This window comes from Amblyomma mixtum, chromosome 9 (genome assembly GCF_055824585.1).
Source record: "Amblyomma mixtum isolate Tamu chromosome 9, ASM5582458v1, whole genome shotgun sequence".
NCBI classification, from domain to species: domain Eukaryota; kingdom Metazoa; phylum Arthropoda; class Arachnida; order Ixodida; family Ixodidae; genus Amblyomma; species Amblyomma mixtum.
The window spans coordinates 87394114-87419318 of NC_143020.1; the positions used below are offsets into that span (position 1 = coordinate 87394114).

The 25205-nt window shown below is 47.1% G+C and overlaps 1 protein-coding gene across 3 annotated transcripts in view; it reads right to left on the reverse strand.

The window, feature by feature from the left end:
- The window catches only part of Ptp10D (Protein tyrosine phosphatase 10D), a 177540-nt gene that overhangs the window by 62146 nt on the left and 90189 nt on the right, over positions 1-25205 (reverse strand). The gene's annotated exons all lie outside the window — the stretch shown is intronic.

A 25205-nucleotide genomic window follows, 5' to 3' on the forward strand; every position in this document is an offset into this window, starting at 1 on the left:
GGTGTCAGCCGCGGTCATTTTATCCCTGCAAACCTCCTAATCTCATACAGCCCTATGGTTCCCTGCCACCCCCCGCTACTCTTGAGTTCGCCGCTCCGTTAACCTACAGGCCCATTCATTCTCTAAAAAGATACGAAGTACATAACTAACTAGCAGTCTGTGCCACTAACAACGAAATGGACCACCTTTCGACGTGCAGATAGTACAGAAGGTTGATGCGTGGGAAAAGCCGTCAAGAAAGCAAAGAACAAAACCAGGAGAGAAATGAAATAACAAGCTATAAAAGTATAAATGCACACTGTACTGAAATATATGCTAGAAATATATGCTATAGAAATATATATAAACTACATATATGTAGTTTTTCACATATATGCGGAAAACTACATATATGTAGCATATATTTCAGTGCAGTGTTTTCCACATATACGTGGAAGACGACATACATGTAGCATATATTTCATTAATGTGCATTTATACTTTTCTCGCTTGTTATTTTACTTCTGTCCTGGCTTTGTTCTTTGTTTGCTGTCTTGACGTTTTTCCCACGCATCAACATTTTATACCATATGTGCGTCGGGCCACCGCGGTGGCTCAATGGTTATGGCGCTCGGCTGCTGACCCGAAAGACGCGGGTTCGATTCCGGCCGCGGCGGTCGAATTTCGATGGAGGCGAAATTCTAGAGGCCCGTGTACTGTGCGATGTCAGTGCACGTTAAAGAACCCCATGTGGTCGAAATTTCCGGAGCCCTTCACTACGGCGTCCCTCATAGCCTGAGCCGCTTTGGGACGTTAAACCCCAACAAACCACAAACCAAATTATATGTGCGTCGAAAAAGCGCCAAGAAAGTAAACAAAGAACAAAACCGGGACAGAAATAAAATAACAAGCGAGAAAAGTATATATGCACTTTGTACTGATATATATGCTACATATATGTCGTTTTCCACATATATATGAAAAACTACATGTATGCAGTTTTTTTGCATATATACAGAAAACTACATATATGTAGAAATATATACAAATGTAGTTTTTCTATATATACGTAGACTGCTGTGCAAGAAGTTAAAACAAGGTAGTTCTATATGCTCGCGGCCTGTACTGGAGCTTGTAACACTACATACCAACGAGACGAAGAACATGCCTTCCATGACGATCAATAATTTCCAGATTCGGGGCATTCGCTTCTATTAGGTTCCCTGCGAAGGGCACGGAGTTGAAGTTTTCCAGATTATTCGTACTTTACAACACCGGACGAGCTAGGAAGAAGATACGATCTCCATTTTCTAAGCCCTGACTTTCTTAACCCAACCTCCCAGCTAGAGCACTTTACTAATTAAACGACGTTCTTGCTTTTGGGAGCCTGTTCGTTCAAAGGTTACCAAACGCTGCAGCGGCTTTAGAAGCTTTCTGATAAGGCCAATAACAAAATTAGAGAAAGGCTAGCCCTCTCCACGAACCTTAGACACTGCTTTGTGGAAGGCTTTATTCAGTATCACGTATTGTCTACTTCTCTTGGTTTGCATATTCTTACCGGCTTTATCCTTCTTAATTTTCGTCTAGCAAGTCTTCAAAGTAGGAGCGCTGATCTTCACAGATATCTACAAGAGCCTTGTACCGGGCTATGTCACCTCAAATGTTCAGTAAAGACAACAAATGAAGGGCAGTAGCTTTGTTACACCAAAATTATTATTCATTACCATTATTATCAGGAGGCTTATGCTCACTGCAGATCTAAGACAGAATTTCCCTTCTCTTGTAATTCGCTCCGTCAACCTAAACGACCGCCACTTGAGTGCTTTCGGCACTACGTCCTGTGCCCATGTCCATTCCCTCCTCTCGAACCCCCCTGTGACGTCACTAAATGGACTTCGCCCTTTCAACTATTCTGTTCCTTTTCTCTCTGTAGACGTTACCCTTACCATTTTCCTTTCCATAGCCCACCAAGTTGTTAATCTCAGAGAGATAAACTGAACAATTTTGTAGGAAAGCAGAACGGAAACGCTTTGTAGGTTTTAAGAATTTTCATTAGGCGCCAAGTTAACCCTGCACAAATGTGTATAGTTATTAAGAATGACCTTTTTTTCAGCTATGCATAGCATAACACATTGCAGAAACGCTGTTCACGTACTTAAAAAGTCGAAACATGGGGACGTGCGTTGAATGCGAGACGATTGATCTTATCCATATTGATTGCACAGCCTTTGTCTAATATAAAGAGGCCAAAGGGTTCGCCTTCAAGCTGTGGGGTGTGGCTCCTGCACAATCCGTGGAAGCCCTAGCTTTCGGAGGAGTGAATACGAGAGCACTCTTCACTTCTTAAGGTACTGGGAACGCTGGTGACGCAAAACGGGCGACATAGTATGTCCCAGAAGCAAACTCTACTGTGCTCTTTATTTCGGAAAAGAGCCCCTGATCCAGACTGTAACTTGCGCCCTAATTTGTTTAATGATTTATGATGTCATTATTTACGTTCCAAAGCATGACTAAGATACATTTTGCTTCGTTTCAAGGCCTGGGATGTGTGGTGGGAAAATGTCCAATCATGACATTTCAAAAGCAAGGAGGAAAAGTATAATGATCTTTTCGCTCAGATATGTGCTCATGTGTGTTGGTTTCTCGATTAAGCGCGCTAATTAATGCCTAAAATATATATATTTAGTGCTTATCCCCCGTAAAATGTGGTCATACTGACTCCCACTTCTTTAGGAGCTCCTGGAGAGAAGAGGCGACAGCAAGTCAGGTGGTCGGATGAGGTTAGGAAGTTGGCACGGATAAGGCGGGCACAAGACAGGGTTGATTGAAGGGATATGGTAGAGGCCTTTCCTTCTGATGTGGGCGCAGTTAGGCTGATTATGATGATGAGGATGATGATGTTTAATAACGTTCCAAATTGGGCTAGCTAGTTTCTACCATGGACTTGCATCGTTGCCCATCTCCCTCCGCACCGGCCATCAGCAGCAAGTGTCGCGACCTCGCGCCCGCACCACTACATTTTCTTCATCATTCTTCCTCCGGACTGCGAACGACTGGAACGGCCTTCCCGGAGGACTTGCTGCTATCACATGCCAATCTTTGTTTCTCGAAGGAATCACGCGTGTACTTGCTGAGTGAAAATCTTATATTTGTATAACTTTCAACTTATATGTTACTATATGTTATATGTTTTTCATTTCTGTGTGACCCACCCCTTATGTAATACCCTCTAACGAAGGTCTTTAAGGTACTAAAGTGAAGTAAAGTGAAACTTTGATACAAAACGGAGACCGGTACAGAATACGGATGCGGATCCGTGTTTTCTCCTTACTACCGTTTTGCGTAGAACCTTTGCAAAACCGCAAAGGTGCAAGACAATGATGGTGATGATGATGATAATGAAGAGTCAAACGGTACGGCTTTAGGCTTAGTCACTAGATGACAACGCATGGTTTAATCCCAGCTGAAGAAAAAAAGAATTGCTCACGGCATTAACCCTGCATCCATGGCTACCCCACCTGCAGTTTCGGTGCCCAATATATTAAAGAAACTTTTCACAGCCGGGTCTCGAGCGCAATTACTTGGCCAAAGCACATGCATATACACGCGTCCACACCCTTACATTCGACGCCGCGGAAACCGGCGCCCGCTTAATATCGCATGCATAGGCATGACCCTTCACTCTCGACCAACGCCCGCCGCGAACGCTGTTCCTGGAACGCCCATCCGTGGTGCCGCTATAGACGGACAGCGGAGGCGTTGGCCCATTTTGCGGGCATAACAACGCGAGCGAGCCGCCCGCCCGCCCAAGTGGACTCTCCGCGAGCGCCTCTCGCCTTCCCCGCTCGGCCAGCAACACGCCATCGCGCCGTGACTCTTCGCCTGTCCATTTATGAAGACTGGCAAGAGGCCTAACAGCGTGTGCGATCGCCTTGACCCAGTTGTTATACAATGCGCCGTTCCAGTAAAACGCCTCTCTCGCTGAGCAGCGGCGGAAGCCACAGTTGTGGGCTGTGCATGTCCGCAACGAGACCAAAGCTGTGATGGCGGGTCGGTGCGCCAGATATGGTTTGTAATTGCCCGATGAGTCATTCAGCTGTGCCGTTACGATCAAAATGTGATGGGGAAAAGCAAACGAGGACAATAAGGTATTAGCTCCATGCATTGTCAATCAAGAACTACCACCACCATATGGGTGGTCCATGGTTGGGGGCGTGCTACTTCCTAGTGCTCTCTAACACCATTCCGTTTCGCGTCCCGGATGTGGAGCTTAGACCAAGGCCTCTGTTCTATCGAGCGGCTATGGCTGGACGCTGCTGGAAATCGGCGCGCAGTTGCGCGATAGCGAGGGCATGTGGGTGGGAAATGCTGACGCAGTTTCAATACCCAGCTTTAATTACTATGAGGGAGAGCAGGCACCTCACGGCGGAAGCTTACACAACAGATATAAAAAAAAGGTGATCGAGAGATTCATCGGGATGCTCAAGTCGGGCGCGACCGCCTAGACGCCAGTTGTAGTTAGAGTTGATGTTCACGCATATACAATTGAACTTCGCTGTAACGAAATCGGAGGGGCCCGGCGATTACTTCTTTAAAGCCGCAGTTTCGTTACAGCCAGTTTTGACCAAGCTTCCGAGGAGAATTGTCGTTACTTCGTTATATCCATTGTTTCGTTAAAAACCGTTCCTTTAAAACGAGGTTCGAAGGTTGTATTGCGGGTGGTTTTGAAAACTTGTAAGTGGTCACGCAGAACAATTGAGCACGGGCAGGGCATGCAAGGAGAAGGAACGGTAACCGGTGCACTCCCAGGGAAACGAGTTGAATTCCAAGAAAATGCAAACAGGGCAGAAGACGGCGCAGAGTCAGATGTGCGGATGGTATTAGTAAGTTTGCGGGGATAAGGGGGCCGCAGGTGGCACAGGACAGGGTTAGCACTGGTGGGACATTGGAAAAGCCTTTGTCCTACATTGGGCGTGGTATAAGGCTGATGATAGTATAATGTGTGGTCGTGCTTGTCTTGCGCGTTAGTAGTCAGTGTTACCTGGAGTAGCCTCCATTGTTTGCGCCGGAAAAAGCTTTGCAGCAAGCACCATATTCTCAGTGTGCATCATTTTGCATTCTGAAACTTTTCTTCGCGCACTTTTTGGTAGAGAACGAAGATACAGACACATGCACCTGGAAGGAGTGGTTCGAATTTATCCAGAGTGCTGACCTGCTTTGTGAGAGTATGGTACCGAAAATTCACCTATAAATCGCCTAAAACCTTGGCGCCGAGACAAATGCGCATACATTATTCGACATGCAGTGATAAGCCCTAGCCACCCCTTTACCAGTGTATACATAACTAGCGATTTAAAACACTTGACGCATATGTGAATACCAACGCCCCGTCTTGATACCAGCATTCATATTCCGAGGTTATAGCGTCAATGTAAATATTCAGGCATTGAAGCCGCCATGTCCACTTATACGCAGCAAAGGTGCTTACTTGTTGAAGGTCAGCAACAAACATGGTTGGAATGGAGCGAACACCGTTAGAAAAAAAAATTCTCATACAAAACTGGGGTCGGCCATTTGAACGAGCTCGTTCCTCTAGAAAGCGTTCACAGCAAAGAGAGACAGCGCGGGGGAGACAGCTAGGACACAGTGAGAGACACAGAAAAGCTCATCCGCGTCTGTCACAATGTCCTGTCTCTCCCGCTCTGCATCTCTTAGCTATGTAACACCAACTAGCCTAAATGCAACTTTACAACATTATAATTTATATCAAAGGCAGCGTTCTACACCTTTCGAAAGTCTCAGCCTTTCTCTTAGGATGTACCACGGGGCATAGTCCGGCCCTGCCGTCACGGAACCCCAGGAGAGAAGGAAGGAAGAGAGTGAGGACAACGGCCGGGCTTTCTGCACAGCGCGCGACTACAGACGTTTACACACGCAGTGTCCCCAGGGGGTGCCAGTAATCTCCAGGCGCTGAGTGCGCTCTACGTGACCTTAACGTCCAGCGCTGCCCTCCTGGCTTCAGAGGGCAAAAAATAAATATATAAATACAAGAAACAAAAGCGCACATTCATTCCATAGGCTGTACGTGAAGTCTTGCAGCAGTGGCGGCATTCAAAGATGCGTTGACGGCAAATAACTCTCCCTCGAAGTGGGCTAGATTTCAGATTTAAAAAAAAAAGTCCGAGCCTATAATAACAAGAAAACCAGAGCAGTGTACATATATGTGCCCGTTGTCAGCACAAATATGGGCTGCGTCTAAAGCTTTATGCGCTTTTAGTGCACCGCAGGCATTAGTCTACTGCTATTTTTCGTGTGAAAGTGTTGTTAACAAACCCCGAGAATCCAAAGCGTAACGTTAGTAAGGATGGGTCTACGTGTCTGGGTGAAAACAAAATCTCTTTTAATATAATCGTCCTAGAATGTCAGCCAGTACTTATCGCAAGCGCACAAGGTCACAGCACCGATATAACCCGAAGAAATGAAAGGGCCAGAGGATTCCTACTTTAACAAAAAAAAAAAAAAATTACGGAGGGCACTTCAGACTACTTGCGTGGTTTGAATGCGAAAACATTCTTTATACTTCTTTCTTTATATATTTTTAATTTTTTTTCCCTCTTCCTTTCTAGTGACACACCCACCCATCAGCATACTTGAACAGTGTAAGGCAACACATATACTATGTTGACTTTTGCTCGCCAAGAAGCAACCTAAAAGTCCTGGATTCAATTCCCCGCTCCTTCAGAAGAAATTTTATTTTCATGGCTACCACGATGATGTCATCTGTGATTGTTGGGACCTCTTTATCAGACGACGACGCCGAGTTTCGTTGCTGATGAGCCACATAATGCTTCCTCAATAAAAACTCTGTACAGGCTGACTTGAGCAAAGCTAAGCTAAGGCGCCTGTAGGAAATGGACCGGCATCTTTAAGTGTTTCTAAAAAAACTAAGAACTTTTTTATTAAGTTTGCAGCAGCTGGAATGGTGTGACGAGTTTATATAATTACGTGGTTTTGCTCGCTTTCTCTGCGTCGTGTGAAACGCAACAAAAAAAAAAAACATCGGCTAGTTTTGTTTTGTGCGCTAATCCCTTTTGTGGTGCTTTTTAGTATAGCTAGTTCATAGCTAGTACTATAGCTTGTCGTTTGAATGGAACATGTAGCAGTATTGGCTAACATTTTTCGAGAACTTCAAAACACTTCTAGGTGAACATTACCGGCCAGCGGCGAAACAAACCGAGCTTTATAAATTAGCTCCATGTCGTTCCCGTTCAGCAACAAGCCATTTGATCACTTTAAAACACTTTCCATTGCTTTTACAAAGAAACGCGATTGGGTCGCTGAACTCACCTATACCCGTATGCTCCTATACCCTGTATACACCTAAACCTTGTATACACCTATACCCGTGTACACCTATACCCGTGTACACCTATACCCGTATGCACCTATACCCGTATACTCCTATACCCATATACACCTTTACCCGTATGCTACGATACCAGTATACTCCGATACCCGTATACGCCTATACCCGCATACTCCTATACCCGTATACACCTATACCCATGTACACCTATACCCATGTACACCTTTACCCACGCCACACGCCTGCAGCGTCCGGACCAATCCGCACAAGCGCACTGGCGGTGCTACGCGGCAAACAGTAGCGGTATACGCGCTATGCTAAAGATCTCCGATGATGACGTCTTATATTCTTCCTTCTAACTACGGCTGCGGAGCAACCCAGCTGCCTTCGATGAATAACCGAGCAGCCGGCACAGTTTGGAAGCGTCCAAACAATGACGCTAGCTGCCGGATCGGTGTACGTGACTATGCATGCACTCTTCAGTGCTTGGGAGGCTCAGCTCCTTTATTAATTGCTCCCTGTTCTGTAATTAATATAGTGAGGGTAGGTTACAGGCCGCGTCACGCACACTAAACCACACAAGCACACCTTCGGGTCAGGCTTCCAGAGCCGGATCGATAACGCAAAAAAGTCATAAACCTGTGGCCTGAACACACCGCACTACTCCCTCTTTCTCTGCCCGGCAGCCCTCCTCGCCGCATAGCATGGCTAACGATGTGGTGAAGGTCGCCCCGGCGGTGGCCGGAGCTGTGCTAATGCCCGCCGCGGTCCCGGCGCCATCGCGACTCATCAAATATTGACCGAAAAAGGGCGCGAAGAATGCATGATCCATGCGGGGAGTGAAACCGCGTTCAATGTCAGGTCGGAGGTGAAGGAGGCGAGACACGAGGCCGCTGTGAGTCATGGTCCACGTTTCGCCTTAGCGAGATCATGCTCGTTCCACTGTAGGAGCTTAATTATAGCATGGTCTCCCTATAACAGCAAAGCATCGAATGTACAAGAAGCGTTTCGGTGGTCTCTTTTTTTCTACGACCTCGTTCTTTTTTTAACACTACAAGATGAAACAACCTCACGAAACACGTGTCTCGTAATCAACCTTATAATGCCCGGAAGAGAAAGAAGACAGACCAACGGTGTTCTACTAGAACTGAAAATTTTCTGCGGATTTGTTTTTTTACCGTGTCGCTAAGTCTCACTTATATTAACAAGCTAGTCGGGAGGTTCGGACAAAGCGGCTTCTGTTATCTGCCTTATCTTATCAACGCCCTATGTTTGCGACAGCAACGTGCAGCTATGCAGATTGGTCGTGCGTGTATTTCTTGGTAAAACATTGTCCGCATTGACCGGCATTGGTAGTTTTGGTTATTTATTTTTAGGAACCACCTCCCGAGAATCAGAGATGGTGGGAGACAATCGTTTCCTTTTTCTTCTTGGACAGCCAGGGGATGAGTCACTTGGAACTTTATAACACTGCAACCACCCGCTAAGTTCCAACCGTACGACTTCACTATCACCCATAAACAAACGTCGGTGATGATCGGCTGGGTAATGTGTTCGATCGATGATGCATTCCCACGGTAATTAATTACCGAAGTCGTTCCTAATCAGCTGATTCATAGTTTAGTGACCTCCATAACTCTCCTGAACCTGGCTCGACCATTGCCATCAACGTGATGCGGCGTCTACTGTAAGACAAAAAGGCCTCTCCGATCCACTTCAAATTAGTCCTTTGGTCCACCATCCAACCACCCACTCTCTGCTAACAAATCTCCTAGCCTCTTCTCCGCACACTACTCTTGGCCGGTCCGGGCTTCACCTCCCCTGGCTTAGTGGCTACTCTGGCCCCTCAATAAGTGATCACTCATCGCGGCTCACTCATTCTACTTCAACCAATCCCTGCTAAAGTAGGATGCGGGAACTTCTCTTTGTCCTGCGTCTGTTAGTGAACCATTCGTTCTACAATGCATTTTCGGCAACTAGGTCTGCTTGCAACTCTTTTAAATAATCGCACGGAAGCGGACTCAATGACTGATTTTAAAACCACACAGTAACGTACTACGAATCTAGGCAATCAAAAGTGCATCCTTCCGAACAGGATCCCTCATCGCTGTCTGATACCGACGCCCGACACCTATACTACGCAACGCGGGGGAAGTCAGCTTCATCCGAGAGATACTCCTTCGACCCACTTCTAGTTCTCTCTAGCGGGGATCCGCCAGAACGCGCCCGGGTCCCACTAAGAAGAGCAAGGCCCCTTTCCTGACCCGGAGGTGTGCAAGGCACATCCACGAAGCGATTACGAACAAAAAAAAAAAGCAAGAGACCAACATAAACACAGAGCCACTTCGCAGCAATACATATGCGACGGACGTGCGCCTCGAATGGGGCACGCTTATACAGAGAGAGACGTTCGCTTCCGTTTCCGAGATCTCCGCGGAGCGTCTACCATCGATAACACGCGGAGAAACAAACGAGGCTTATATGCACTACTCTCGCTGTTCGATAAGAAAGGGCTTTGTCTACAATACGCGATAAATGCCGGATTGCGAGCAACGCTTGGTGCCACTTTCTGTAAACGGTTAGTCAGACAGTGCCAGTGAGTCGAAAAGTGTGTGGGTGCGGAGGAGGCATGTGGTGACATTACGCGGGTTCCCGCCAAAAATAGTGCGCGACTTTGCCACCAGAGGGGGCGAGCTCCTCCCAACGCGGTCTCTGTGTCCAATGCACTCAGCGGAGGCGCGCTTCCAACGTGACCGGCAATCCCGGAGACCGATCTCCGTGGAGCCGGCGGATTGAGTGCGGGGTTCGGTGCCACAACCATGCCGCATTTTCGCACGCATAAGCAGCACGAAAGCAAGCGTCCGGGTGTGTGGTAGAGCCTTCCATTCCATTAGCGCGCGACCCGGTTTAACCATCTATCTCTTTTCTCTTCTTTTTTTTTTCCTGCAAACGAACCTCTAGTTTTTTCGAATGCAGCATCGTACGCGTGATAGATCAGCCCTTCTCCCCGCGAATGCCAATGTTTCCTCTATGCAGACAGTATAGCGTCTCCTGCCGGGGGCCCCAATCTTGTGGATTCAGGTTAGATGTGTGGAATACTGAACATTGTGTCGACTGCGGCACCCCGCCGCTTGCGACATTGTGAAAAGAAAACACTCTAGCGCGCTATTTATGTAAAGCATGAACCTCCGTCACTGTTCGAAATCCTTTTATTTCACACGCCTTCTGACTTTGGCTACCAGTTGGGTTCACACGTCGACCCTTTCCGCGGGTGAATTTGACACTTACAGTGTGTGCCGACGATATGGCGATAGTACAAAACAGCCATAGACGAGAGAAGGAGACGAAGGTGGCCAACTTTCGAAACCAGTGCCCACTGGGAAAGGCTGATAATTCCGCTAAAGACGTACGACAGTCGAGTCTGCATAAAACACTGTAGTGATTGTTACGATCTACAATAGCAGCCGTTCGCACATAATGAAAGGGTACGACTTATTACACCATCGTTTTGAGATTGTATTTACTCTGGAATGTTTTAGAACCACCGTCGATATTCAGCGACAAAAAACAACGCGATATCAAATCTAAACCGTGTCACACCGTCGTGTCGTGTGTCTCGGTTTGATAACCGGTGGTCCTTAAAGGGGTGGAGACACCAAATTTTGAAGCTATAAAAAGCCTGCTATTGAATTCCTATGTATGCAAGGGCGCTCACAGCCAGATGTTGGACGCAACAAACGTTTAAAAAATATTTTAATTCGCTTCCAAAGATTACCTAAATGCTCACTCTCACGATCTAGACCCATCGCTAGCGCCATCAACCATGACGTCACAAGGGGTAAAGAAAAATTAAAGTTTTAGTGACGTCATACCAAAATACAGTGACGTACGATGAGCGGGGCACAGCCGCGTGAGCGCAGTCGACGCACCAGCGAGCCGCGTTTGCTGCTAACCGCCACTCGCTCGGTTTGCGGCGCGCTGTTGCGAACAGCGTCGCAACGTCCGATCGCAGCTCGTCGCCTGCGTCCGGCCTGCTAGATGTCAACGGCGGGCCGCTCGTGGCAAACGCAACGACGGGAAGCGGCAGGCAATACGTGCGCGGAGAGCGGCAGCATCATGACGACATATAGGGCGCACTCCTTGGAGCCGGGCGGCCTGCGCCAGTCTTCGTGCCGACCGCCGGCATCTGAAGAACGCGATAGTATTGTTTGTTCACGTTCATAGCAAACCCTGGGATATATGAATATCAAAAATGCATCGTTTCTGACGATCGGTGGCAAATACCGAGTTCCTGGTAGAAGTGATGACTGCGATGCAAGCAAATTTCATCCCATAGCCGGTTCGCCTGCCGTCTGCTAGCTCTGTTGCTGAAGACGTCGTGGAAATTGAACATATATTTTATTATGGGACGAGTTCACAGCAAAGGGGTGCCGAGCGGAGCACGTTTCTGAGCGCTGGCCAGTCCCGAAGCGTCCTCAGCTGCGGAGTCAATGCGAAAGCAGCTAGGCCTAGCGACGACTAGGGCAGTCTGGGACCAGCGCGCAGGTCGTCGGCCGGCGTTGCCGCAGGCAGTGTCGCTGCCGAAAGGTCCACTTTTAGCACAGTCATGCTGTCGTATCTCGAATCTAGAAAGCATCCTTTCTGGTAGCATGGCTGTTTTGTATTTTCTTGTGCGGACGTGAAGTACGCCGAGTCTGCCGGCCGGTAGGTCAGCCTGGATACCGTCTGCCGACGTCATAAAAGCGAGCTAAAGAGTGTTCTTGACGTAAAATAAACCATGGGACAAGAAATGTGAAAAAAGTGTCATTTTTGAGGATCGCTGACCAATACTGAGCTGCTAGTAGAGGTAACAACTGTGATATGAGCAAATTTCTCACAACCGCGCCTAGCAGCTGCCGCTGGCGCGACGTTGGGGTCCGGCTCGCCTGGCGCCCGCTCGCTCCGCTGCCGAAGGCGTAGAGGAGATTGACCGTACTATTATTTTATTGTGAGATGATTCTGTTAACACTACAGCTATTTGTGAAAAGTAGGCCTTTTATTATAGCGCAGGCGACTTCCGAAGCGCCGGCCGCTTGCTAAACAGGCTATAGGCCTAGCGACGACCACGGCAGCCAGGCAGCAGCAGAGCTCGTCGCCCGGAGCGCCCGCGAGCGGTGCCGTTGCCGAAAGCTCCCAACATAAGCAGACATGCTTTGTCGCTGCTCGAGTATAGCTGGCAGTTCTGATAACAAGGCGATCTTGTCTTTTCTTGTGATATTTGTACACCATCCCAAGCAGCGCTCAGGTACTGCTGCACGGCAGCGAAGTGTGACACCGCGGTTGTGGGCGCAGCTTGGGTAGAGCGGCGCAGCGATGCTTACTGGCATTTTGCAAAGTGTTTCGCATCCTCACGCGAACCCGCGAAGGCGATATTAGCGCGCGAACAAAAAACAAAAGTCGACGTCTTCACTCATTGGAATGAGATCTGTCAGAAACCGAGCTGCTGGGACTAGACATGCAGTTGTTTGCTTTCATGCGCTGGTCAGTACGTGTGTGAGAAAGCAGACGATGCAGCAGTAGGTGCCGCGTCACAACTTTTGTGGGCCCACGTGACCAAGCGAAGCAGTTGATCTTCCCCCTCTGTGACGTCACTGTACAACTCGGCGTTCCGAAACCGAAACCGAAAATCGTTCACCTAAAAATGCTATAATAAATTATTGACTGTGAATATATGAATCTTTGAGTGTGAATCATGCTTCCTGGAGCCATAAGAAACGTTTGAAACTAAGAACGCGCGAACCACAAATTTGGTGTCTCCACCCCTTTAAGGGCAAAGGTGGGGATTCCAAGAGAAAGCAAGCGTAGCAGGGGGCGGCAGAAGGTTAGGTGGGTGGAAGAGATTAACAAGTTTGCGGGGATACAGTGGCCGCAACTGGCAAAGGACAGGGTTAACTGGAGAGACATGGCAGAGGCCTTTGCCCTATAGCGGGCTTAGTCAAGCTGATGATGATGACGATAATGATGATGATGTCATACCGTCCTCGCGAAGCTGGGCCGCAGACGTCGCAATTGGTGGTGTCAAATCACGTGACAAACAGTCTAACTTGGACGAGGATACTGCAGACGTTCTCTACGGTAACCGAACATTTAGAGCTTGTGCTCTCGAACGGCCATTTCCAATAGTTCATGTACACCTCACACGCTACCAACTCCACCACGCCTCCGTCACCAGCTTGCTGCCTGCTCGAGGCTTTTAGCTACTTCGATGGGAAATGAGGTCTCAATAGAAAGCATTTTTTTCTAAAACAGGTGCTAAAACCCTGGCTTTAATTCTCAATCATTCCTTCCAAGCGTATATATCGTTTCAAGGAAGCTATTACGGAACGAAAAGTGCCGTTACGTCATCACGTCCTCTTTCGGTACCGGCCTTCAACCCAGTACTGTTGACCTTAATTCATGAATACCACAGGGACGGTGTCGGAGACTCCATTAAGAAGACGAGAACACCCAAACCCAGCACTGCAAACTCTAACGGAGCTGAGCGCAGCCACCATCTAAAAATGTTTGCCTTGCCACGCGCGCAATCACGCAAGACATTTTAAAACATCAATCAAGCGAGGTGTGGAAGATTCTTGGATCTACAGAGTCTTGAAGTAACTCCATCAGGAGGACAATGCTCCTTCTTTGGCTGTCATCCGCAGTCATAACGCAAGACAATTGAGAACTTCCAAATAGGAAGGGCAAAATGGTTTTTAATGACCGCCAAGCCTTAGCGACCATCAAACCAGCGAGCGACTAGCATTCGCCCTTCCCCCTCGCGTGCTTCAAGCACGATAAGTTGCCCGTCGGAACAACATACCATAATGGCGCCCCGTAGCGCAGCTTGCTCGCTAGATGCCAGCCGCATTTCGTGACCGAGACGTTTAGTCACCGCTTCCTGCTCAGAAGGTGAAGTCATGAGCCATTAAGGTGGGACGAAGAAGAAGTTGTCCACGGCCTTGGACCCTAATTCACCGGCCTCCGTACAGGTAGTGTTTATCCGCGAGAACGTCATTAAGGGTTTGGTCGTCTACGAATCATTAAGGAGGTAACGCTGAATTCCGTGAGTGGTTGCATAACTTGAATTCTATCTTTGGTCTCTGAATGCGGACGTTATTGTGCGCTCTGTTCTGGACCGCAACAATGTCAGCGTGCTTTTGGTGCTATGTATGCCGATGTATGCGATGACAAGTCAAGACGTGAAACCTAGTACTTGAACAGCATCGGCAAAATTATACTGACAAACATCACTCATAGTTTTGTTCCAAAGCGGATCATGGACGATGTCACCACTGCAATTAGCAGCCAAATGTCTTGACTAATGGGCATCGGTGTGCTTAAGAGTAGTATCTTGTGCGAAACTGCACAGGGAAGGGCCTGCAGGAATTTACATTTGTTTTTTGACAGGCATAGTTTGCATAGTGAGCGATTTCTAAGCGCGTACACTTGCTGGGTAAGAACATATGAAACCACGGGAAGCTGAGCAAATGTACTTATTGCGAAACGACGAGCGCCAACAAATCGCTTCAGTAAATCATTCTGCGAACATATTGAGCTAGTTTGCCTGCCCATAATTTCTCCGGGGAAACTCTAACGCCGAAATCAGCACAGCCTGTTTCCCGATGTACATTGTTTACGTAATACCGCCGAACCTCCTGCCGTTGAAGCTTCAGGAAATACTCGTTCATGGACAACCCGGAAGCCGTAATGAATTACACGAAGCCTGACAGACCTTCCTCTCAGCTTTGTATGATGTCTTTTCCAAATACTTCTTCCACCAATAGCCGTGGATGGTACATTCGGCTCACCACAGGTGGATTACTAGGAACTGATCCCCCTTTTCTGGCAGCCTCTACTTTCGCGCTGGATTCCAGTCTCCGTTACACTGATTCCGGTGCAAAGCCCACGGCTCTCAAGCCGTGTCCCTCAAAGCCGACTTCATCCAACACCTGCTAAGCGTGCACACGGCGTCGAATTGCGGTCAGACAGCAAGACATCACACAGCAAGGCTCAGTGTCCAAGACAGTGCAAGCCGCGGTTACGGCCCCAGTCCGTTGTGCACGCACTACCATTCATGCTCCGCTGATCTCCATCCCATCAAAGAATGGCCGGAAGGCTGGATCAGCGAAAACACACGAGGTCTCACACCCCTTCCCTCTGTTAGACCGCAAATGAACACGTCGCGGGCTATCAGGGGAGAGCTCGGCCCCTTGGCACACCGCGCGCTCCTTCTCTAATTGCCTGAGAGAGGGCGCTACCCGCATTTCAGACGCGCGACTGGATTAAGCCACCGCGCTTCCCCCTTTCCCTTTGCTCCCGTATATTTCCTGACGCCCCACCCTTTTCGACCTGCCGCCTTCCCCGCGTGGCCCGTATATTCCCTACTCGCCGCATTGCCTGCACAGAGAGCTTTGCCGTCTGAACTTCCCCAAGGAGTCGTCTGGCTTGGAGACGTTAAGCCTACAGGCTTTCCGCCGCGTCGTTTGCCGTAGAGGTTTGAGCTCACCGCTGCACGCGTCCCTGGAGGCGTCGGGTCGAATGCGGGCCCGTAATATGAGACGGGATAAACAAGGTGCGTTCCCGCTGTACTCGCGTTGACAGGCGTCGGAAACGCGCGTTCGTCGTTGAATTACCCGCAGTTATTGACTGCAGGGTTAGGTAAGTCGCTGAGGGAATGAGCTTTGTATAGACTGTTGGGTAGAGAATTGCAGAGGTAAAGAGCACAAATCGATGGCTTAAACTTCGTGCACGTGAGATATGCGTATTTTACCAAAAACAATACTTTGTCAAGCGAGAAGGTAAACTTGTAGGGGGCGATTCCCTTTACGGACTACAAGCTGACGCTTTTGAAACGAGGAACATCAGTTGGTGAGCTTTGAATATTGTTTCTCTGAAATTGTAGCCCTGACCGCATAATAAAAACGAGATATTTCGAGGGTCGTGAATGAGCTTTCTTTTGATGAGGCGCATGATTAGCAACGTGAACAAGATTAAATGAACAGGAAATGTAAAAATGAAAAAGGACGCAGATGTGTTGGCACACGTGCCGACCCAATCCCTGAGTGTGAATTCGTGATGGCAGGCTTCACGTCCCCGGTATGACCTCTCCGGTGTGAAATCACCCATGTAATATGTCAAAGGCGAATCAGCCGAAAAAAAAAAACCGTTGCGCACAATACAGACGCTGAAGTAATCGCTAACGGCCTCATTAAGCCACTCAAAACACTATAATAAAAAAAAACTAAGTGCTTAGTAGTGTAGTTCAGTCAGAAACGAGTGGACATAAGGAATAGCAACGATAAACATTCCCTGGGATACAGCCATATGACTACAAGGGGAACCTCAGGAGGCTGAAATTATTCCGGAGGTTTTCCACTACGGCACGCCGTAAAGGCCACAGCGTTGCTGTCGCGGAAAAATCAATCAATCAATCAATCAATCAATCAATCAATCAATCAATCAATCAATCAATCAATCCTGGCTTTTAAAGTAATGGCCCATGTCTCAGGGAGCATTAAGTGACAAAGAAACTTTTGGCGTCTTTGTCTTGAATTTCAGCGCCTTTATTATTGGCGGTCCTTGCGGAAACGGTGCTGAAGATATCGAGTGGCATCGTGTCGGGCTGAGTTCTCCAACCACACACACGTAAAGGCGTGTGTAACAGCTCGGATAATGGCGGTGCGCCGAATCGCTTAAGTTCCAAGCCGTTGCTAATGGACGCAACGTGTATCTGACAAAGCAGTTGTGAAGAGGGGGCGAGAGCATCGAGCGCTGCGAGGTGAAGAAGGGATTCGTACAGTAAGCAACAGCTCGCACATATCTTTATTTCGTTTCGCTCAACGTCTTCATCTCGCCTTCCCGCGATACGAAAAACTTTCTTCAGTATAGTTTTCTTCTTTTTTTATCTTAGAAACAAGGAGGTACACAACCGCCGCAGGCTACAGCCAGTTGCTGTCGATTGCCTCTATCGACATCGCTTAAGACGCGCCCGAGAAAAGATGCCGTGAGAAATCTGGGACGAAGGAGGCAACTTTCTTTGTGTTTTTTTACTTCATTTGTGTGCAGGTACGTACGACTTTTATTAAAGGCTACTTTTATTAAAGGCTACTCCGGCTACAGCTGTCATGTTCACCTACAAGTAAAAGAGCCAATGAAAGAAGCGCTGAACGAAGATAGATACAGACGTTGGTCGGAGCCTGCATTCGCCTTGCACAAATCAATCTGACACTAGTGTCACGGGGCTGGCAGTTCTTTGCGCACTCAAATAACTCGCATGTTAACGCACCCGTCCTCCGGCCTGTCAGTAAACTTGTTTGCTAGATGGTCTGTGGTTTGGTTTATGGGGTTTAAAGTCACAAAGCTACTGATTATATGAGGGACATCGTAGTGGAGGGCTCCGGATAATGTTGACCGCCTGGTGTTCTTTAACGTGCACTGACATCGAAAAGTACACGGGCCTCTAGCATTTCGCCTCCATCGAAATGCAACCGCCACGGCCGGGATCGAACCAGTCTATCTGGTCAGGAGCCGAGCGCCACCAAACCCTAAGTCCAACCCCTATGATTACAGGTGGCTTATACAGGATACTCCAAATAAATTCTTCATCTAGTTCATTGTGCTACAGTCGTGCTTGTTCCATGTGCGCAACCTTGGAAAAAATGTAAACTTGAAGTTGCAGGAGAATTTAGCCACTAGCTCCAAAGACAACACTCGAAATTCTAACGATGCTCCTTGACGATAATGAATAACTTTTAAATAAGCCTAACTAGTCTTCGTCGTTTCGTCTTCGCTTCCTCGTGTTTCTTGCATCTACAGCTTCTGTCATATTAATAGGATTAGCAGCTTCAATACTTCTCTCGCCAAAAATTACGTTTAAAGCGCTATGCGATCAGAATTAGTGATAATTATCGGTGTATACCTTGGGCTTTCGTTTGAACGCAGAATACTTAGACAATGAGCGCTGTTTTCGGACTTACTAATTTAAGCCTGTCACTGTGAGTGCTTGGCTACGAATCAAGGATATATTTTGAACAAAACGCACTTAATTACAGCTGCGGACCTTCAACGTGAAGGCTGTATAGTGATATGGCTTCGCTTCGATGAATGTTCATCTTTTAAATTTCTTTAACAAGATTAAGTCTGTTGGGAGAAAAAGGGGGGGAGGTTCCATATATATATATATATATATATATATATATATATATATATATATATATATATATATATATATGATGAACACTCTCAAGGTTAGGTTATTTGTAAACATAAATACCCCCGAAAGCAGAAGGTTTGACAGCCGCCGCCGTAGCTCAGCGGTAGAGCACCGGACGCGTAATTCGGAGGTCCTGGGTTCGGATCCCACCGGCGGCATGTGGTTGTTTTTTCTTCTGCTTTTATAATCAATTAGCTTTAAGCGATAACATATTAAGTAATACCCTAAATCGAACAACGGCACAAAATAAATAAATTAATTAAAAATCCCGTGTGTCCCCTGGTGGTTTCTGTGGCTGTTGGCTTCTCTCTCTCTCTCTCACACACACACACACACACACACACACACACACGCACGCACGCACGCACACACACACACACACACACACACAGATATATATATATATATATATATATATATATATATATATATATATATATATGGGCGGATATATGCTGCCCAAGTCCCCGAGTAGGCTTAGATCGATAAATATGCGTAATGCTTAGTCTTGGCAACAGAGGCATATTCCCACTGCAAAGCAGAGAAACCTGATGCGGTTATCAATAGGAGGAGTGTTTCTGAACGCGGCCCCTTAGGTCTTGAGGTCAGCAAACATAAGAGATTGAAACCTCGGTTACAACATTATTCATCACTGCTAGAACATTGCTTGCTTCGAAGAGGAAAATTATTTCCATTGTCAACCACGTGTATTCCCTATTCTTAGTGACGAAAATCTACCCCAAGGCATGGGCATAATACCCTGCCCCTAAAAGGAAATGAGCTAGAAGACAGAGCACTCCCTCTTTTTACTCCTATATATAGGCCAACTCGTGTTTAGACTGCATGACAGAAGTGCAGTCGTGTAAACGTAATGGGCTTCGCTATCAATGCCTACACCATTTCCACGCGTTATTCTCCTCACTTATCGAACAATTCAATATTATTTTGAGGTCGCGTAAATTTTTTCTTGCGTTTTGAAACAAAGTAACGCCGCAACAAATTACTGCATCCGTCCGCGCGCACTTTGTGAAGAGCAAAAGAAGCGCCTTCGTCGCACTTACCGCTGCCTTAGGTTCAAACCCGAGCCGCCGATTTCAATCACTCTCGTTTCCCCAGCAAAGAAAATAAATAAAACGAACGAAGGAAAGAATCCATCGCTTTCTGTCACGCGCTCGGTTAGCCACAACCCCCGGCGACCGGCCTTATCTCTCCAAGCTTACTACACGCTCACGTCCCGCATCCCCCACTTCTTTCTTTTTCTTGTTCCTGTTAAAGCCTCTCTCCTTCGTTCGTTCTCTTCTCACTTCCCGCACTCCGTCTCTCCATCTCGGTTCGTTTTTAGGCTCGGAGCTGGAGAGCACGTGTGTCTGTGTGTGTGCGTACGTTCCCGCGCAATAAACGGAATGGATAGAGTGAAACAGAAAGAAGAAAAAGGCGGGAAAAACAAAAGGAAGACCAGTGTCGCCTCGAGAAAGAAGTCCGGGAGGGTATTTCGGGTGTCGGGAGCATCCGTTCACGAAGGTCTAGCCCGGCTCCAGGGACTCCGCGGGGGATGCCTCTCCAGGATCTTTATAACGGGACTCGCGGAGGCAGCGGCGTCTGGAAGTCGCTTGAAGTGAAAGAGAGCGAAGGATGGAGAGAAAAGAAGTGAGAGAGGGTAGATAAGAAGGATAGAGTGGTAGGTGAGGAGGATTTGGAAGCGAAGCCAGCAACGCCCCCTTTCTGGGACTCCCGCTCTGCTGTTGGCATTGAATGGCACATGGCCAAGGCCACACAAGGACCGCGGTCGGCCGACGACGGAACCAAGGAGTCAAAATAGAAAGAGGAGAGAAGGAGAGGCGAGAAAGAAGAGTGACACTGACACGGAGCCGGCGCGTCGCCGCCCCGGGAATCCCTCCGGTTTGAGTGTGAATCAAACGAAGAAGATGAATTGGTAGAAGAAAGAAATGCAGAACTAGGGCTCCTCCTGTTGACAACAAGGTGGCGGCAACACCAAAGAGCCTTTCCTTCTTTTTTATTTAGTTGTGGCAGAAGAGACGAAAACAGGGATAGGCTAAACGTGAGTTGTAGTTTGTGGACGGGAAGGGGTAACTACTGACCTTCGGCAGCTAGGAAGACGGTTCGGGAAGAAACACATGCAATTGTCTTGCGCATATAAGAGCAGGTTAGTTAAACACAAATGAGTTTCTTGCGACTGCCCCGTCTTGAGATGCGCGAGCAGTTGTAGTCAGAAACGTTTAGTTACTTTTCACGATATTCGTCAGTTTAGTTCATCCTGTACGTTGCAGCCGCCAATAAAGATCTCTCGGGAGACTAAATCGGTCAAACTTCAGCTGGAAATCTGTAATATACGGCGAGATAGAAATACACGGCGAGAACGAAATGATAAACAACCTGCCGGCAAGTCACCGTGTAAGCTGGGAAAAATTCCGAATATATATGTCGATAATCACGATACGAAAGACAGAGGTATGTGGAACTGAAAGGCACCGGCTTCGATTTGGTGCAGTATAATCAGAGCTATAATAACTGAAAAACTGAAAAGGTCAATTAAATGAAGTGATGTTACGTGAATTCGAAGGCGGGCAAGCATCGCGTTCAGAAATGCTAAGCCGAGTAGTCCTTTGCAATTTTCGAGCACATCGCCGTATAAAGAGTTAAAGTGCGTTGTTATGGACTGGAGTTGCATAACATATCGTAATAACATCTGGCAGAAAGAGAGCTAAATAGACAAGCGAGTAATCTTCATTTTGTTTGCCGCAGGCTCCTGCATATGTTCCATATTCGCCGATATGCGCACTCAAGCTCTCTTTGAATATTACTAATGTGGTATACTAATCCATCTACCTCCTATTTTCGGACACAGCTCAAGAACAATGCCGCTCTCCAAGCCCCCCCCCCCCCCCCCTGTAGCCAGTGACATAGACCGTTTGCACTTCTCCCCTTTGACCGATAATATGCACGTATTAGGGAAGCCACCAGTCACCGACACCAATAAAGGCATAGGGAAAAGTTTTTTTTAGTTTTACCAATGGGAAATCAACATCCCAAATTAAGCAAAACAACAGAAACATCCCTGTAAGCGTTCGTCTGTATCGGCGACTGTTAGATTCCTTAATATTTTATAACCAGACCGTCATTTCCAGCCCCTTGTTTGCTCTCGTGGGTCTGTTTGCCACCGACGACGTGTGCGTTTTTTATTCTACTTTCCAGTCAATTATCTTTTAGTAAAAAAATGCCTACAGTGCTAATTAGCCGCTGATCAGCACCCCAAATTATAATATATAGAACAATTCCCCCATGCTCTCCTTGGTTCAAGTATCCATTTGGTTTCTTTATGAGTATTTTCCCACGATCCCCACAGCGCCTTCTCCTTGGCAGCTCATATACATAATTTATTGCGAAAACACTACTTGACAGGGTGACACCCAGCCGACAATCTTGCCGCGTCCCTCACCAGAGGGTGCAGAAATAGAATTAAACATTGGAGGCTTATTTCATCACGAAAGCGGGACAAGAGCATGTCAGTGACACTTCCCTTGCACTCTACGGTAAAGTTTCTTTTTGTAAAGTTTCTTTCACACCACATATGCTAATTTCCTGCGAGCTCATTTCCAAGATCTCGCAGTAAGCGTACAGTCTTTGTCAAAAGTAACCAGGCTGCATGTTTTTCTGCTCAGTCGTATATTAAAGCTATTATGCCAGCCCTTAAGCTCTGAATCTCTGTACATTAAGAAGAACCTCTGCTCTCACCTTCAAAGAACTTTTTGATCTTTAGGGAAGCCGTGAGGGCTCTATTATACGAATGAGAAGCAAACCATGGAGCCTGGTTACTTTTGAGAAAGACTGTACATACTGTATATATGCTTTGATCTTTCTTTGAATAACTCAATTGTGAGTAACGCCCGTGTATCGTCTTGTGCATTCCTTTCTTTTGTCTAGTGTGCGCTTTGCGCTAAATGAGATGAATATAACAAGCAGCGCTAAACGCATGCTTTCTCGCTTACACTCGGTTGAACCACGTTGAATGCCCTACCACTTTTTTTTTCATTGTTTACACAGGATGCTGAATACACAGGCGTGTTTGCGTTTCGTCTCCATCGAAATGCGGGTGTGCCAGGCAAAACAACCTGCAACGGATCCCGCGCACTCATCCCCCACGTCTGCCGGAAGAGGAAAGAGGTAAGGGCGCGGCTTCCTTTGGGAGGCTTGACCTTCGGCGTCACCGGAAGTGGCGGGGTATTCGCATCCGCTTCCGCCCATCCTTCCTCCGCCTGTTTTCACGCCTTGCGGGTATTTCTGTATTTGTCCCCCTGCCCGCGTGTCTGGGTGTATTTGCGTGTTCGTGTTACTGCGCACATTGTTTTTGTTAGCGCAAGCAGCGAGAGGCGCGGGTGTCGGAGAGCCTGGCTGTCTACTTGCGCTGACTGTGCTGAGAACATGCGCGAAGTGCACTGCGCCGCTAAACCCTCAGATACCGTTCAACCTCGTTATAACGAAATTGAACGGGCCTGGCGATTACTTCGTTATAGCCCTTCTTGAGCGAGGTTCCTAAGTCAATTGTAATTACTTCGTTGTATCCATTATTTCGTTATAAGCCGTTTCGTTATAATGAGGTTCCACTGTATCTTGTGTTCAGCAATAGCTTAGCCATAACTATATATATTGACGGCAACGGAGTTGGATGATGGAGAGGAGGTGTGAATGCTAACAAAGAGGGTTCAGCTTAAGGACAACGCAGCGAGCTACGGAAAGGAAAATGATAGGTGTAACGTTAAGAGATAGGAAGCGGGCGGAGTGTGTGAGGGAACAAACGCGCGTTAATGATATCCTAGTTGAAATCAAGAGGAAGAAGTGGGCTTAGGCAGGGCATGCAATGCGAAGGAAATATAACCGCTGGTCCTTAAGGGTAACGGAGTGGATTCCAAGAGAAGGCAAGCGTAGCAGGGGGCGGATGAGATTAAGAAATTTGCGGGAATATGGCGGCCGCGGCTGGCGAAGGACAGGGCTAATTGGAGAGACATAGGAGAGGCCTTTGCCCTGCAGTGGGCGTAGTCAGGCTGATGATGATGATGATGATGACACGGTTTGGTCGGCGCCGATCGACTGCCGCAAGCTGTCGTGCTTTAACGTTTTATCACCGGTCGGTTGGTACAATAAGCTCTAAAATGCTGAAGTATTATGAAAATAATTACTTCCCAGCTTCCGAACAAGGTTTGGCTAACTTAACGCGTACGTAAAAATGAGCAAGAGTGCAAGACCATTCTGATACTGCGATCGTTTCCCAGTCGAAAAAAAGAAAACAACAGAGATGTTTCTGACTTCACAGATCATTTTCTGTAATCTTTTTGACCAAAATCTTGTAGTAATGACAAAAATTGTAGTTGCAACAGAATTCTATGTAGGTACTATAGAAAAGTACTACAGAACTAGAGGGTACAGAAAAGCCCCACAGAAATAACCAGACTGCAGCAGAAAAATTCTACACAACAGAAAAATCTGTCGTTCCCACAAAACTACAAAACATTTTGTTGTATTTTTGACAAGGTTGTGTCGTTTTGTTCGACTGTGTTCTGCCATTTATTTGAACCTTTTCCCAGCTGATTTCATCCAGCTTATGTACATGGATAAAACGTGATGGTCGCGAAGAGAAGGGGCATTGAAGAATTAAAAAAACACAAAATGACGGTGTTCGTTCTAGTATCGTCTTCATACTGAGGAGTTTAAACTAAATTACTGTTCCACTTTATTTACACTCACGTTATCAGGCAGCATCCCCCCCCCCCCCCCCCTTTTTATAGAATTCGATCACTGGGCAGAGTTCCAACCAGTAAAAAAAAAGAAAGTGTTCTCAAGCACGACTGTGGGACTAGTCATCCTTCTTACTCTTTCACCCATCCAACAGAACGACCACCAACGAAAAGAAAAAAAAAACATCTAGTATGACAGAAACTAAGTAAAAAGCAATAGGGGATGGGTCGTTTTTAACGAATTCCGGATTCAGCGAAGCGTATACATGCCAATTATCCAGTGCGGTGCCCGCATAGCGCAGAAAGATTCCCCAATATTTGACCGGTGCGCGGCCATCGGACCCGAACGATGACTGGAGAATATTCGCACCTTCCGTTTTCACCGCACTGAAAACTGTGATGAAGTTTACGTCCCGAGGCAATAAACGTCACGCGCGTCTGTCGTGGACAGTGTTCGGTGCACTGAACGGATGGTTTAATCGCGAAGTCGGCGTGGCCAATGTATGTCAGAGGAAATGCGTTAGACATATCCTGTGTGCGGTTGTCCGGAGACTTCATCGCACCGCGTAGTTTTTACGCAACTGTCGAGGGCGCGGTGCCTCTCAAGCTGTACAGATCATTGGCCCAATATTGGAAAGGGATGGATTCACTCTGGTCCTTTGTAGGACCAGTTTCATCAATATATTACCAATATTGGTAATGTGTTCCAATTGGTAATGCATTGTATGTATTTCCAATATTGGAAAAGAATAGTTTTACCCTGGTACTGGACGCGAAAAAGTAATGAGCGCACTGCCAAAGTTAGAAATTGTATTTATTTATTTATTTATTTATTTATTTATTTACCCTAAAGACCCAAAAGAGGGCATTACATAGGGGG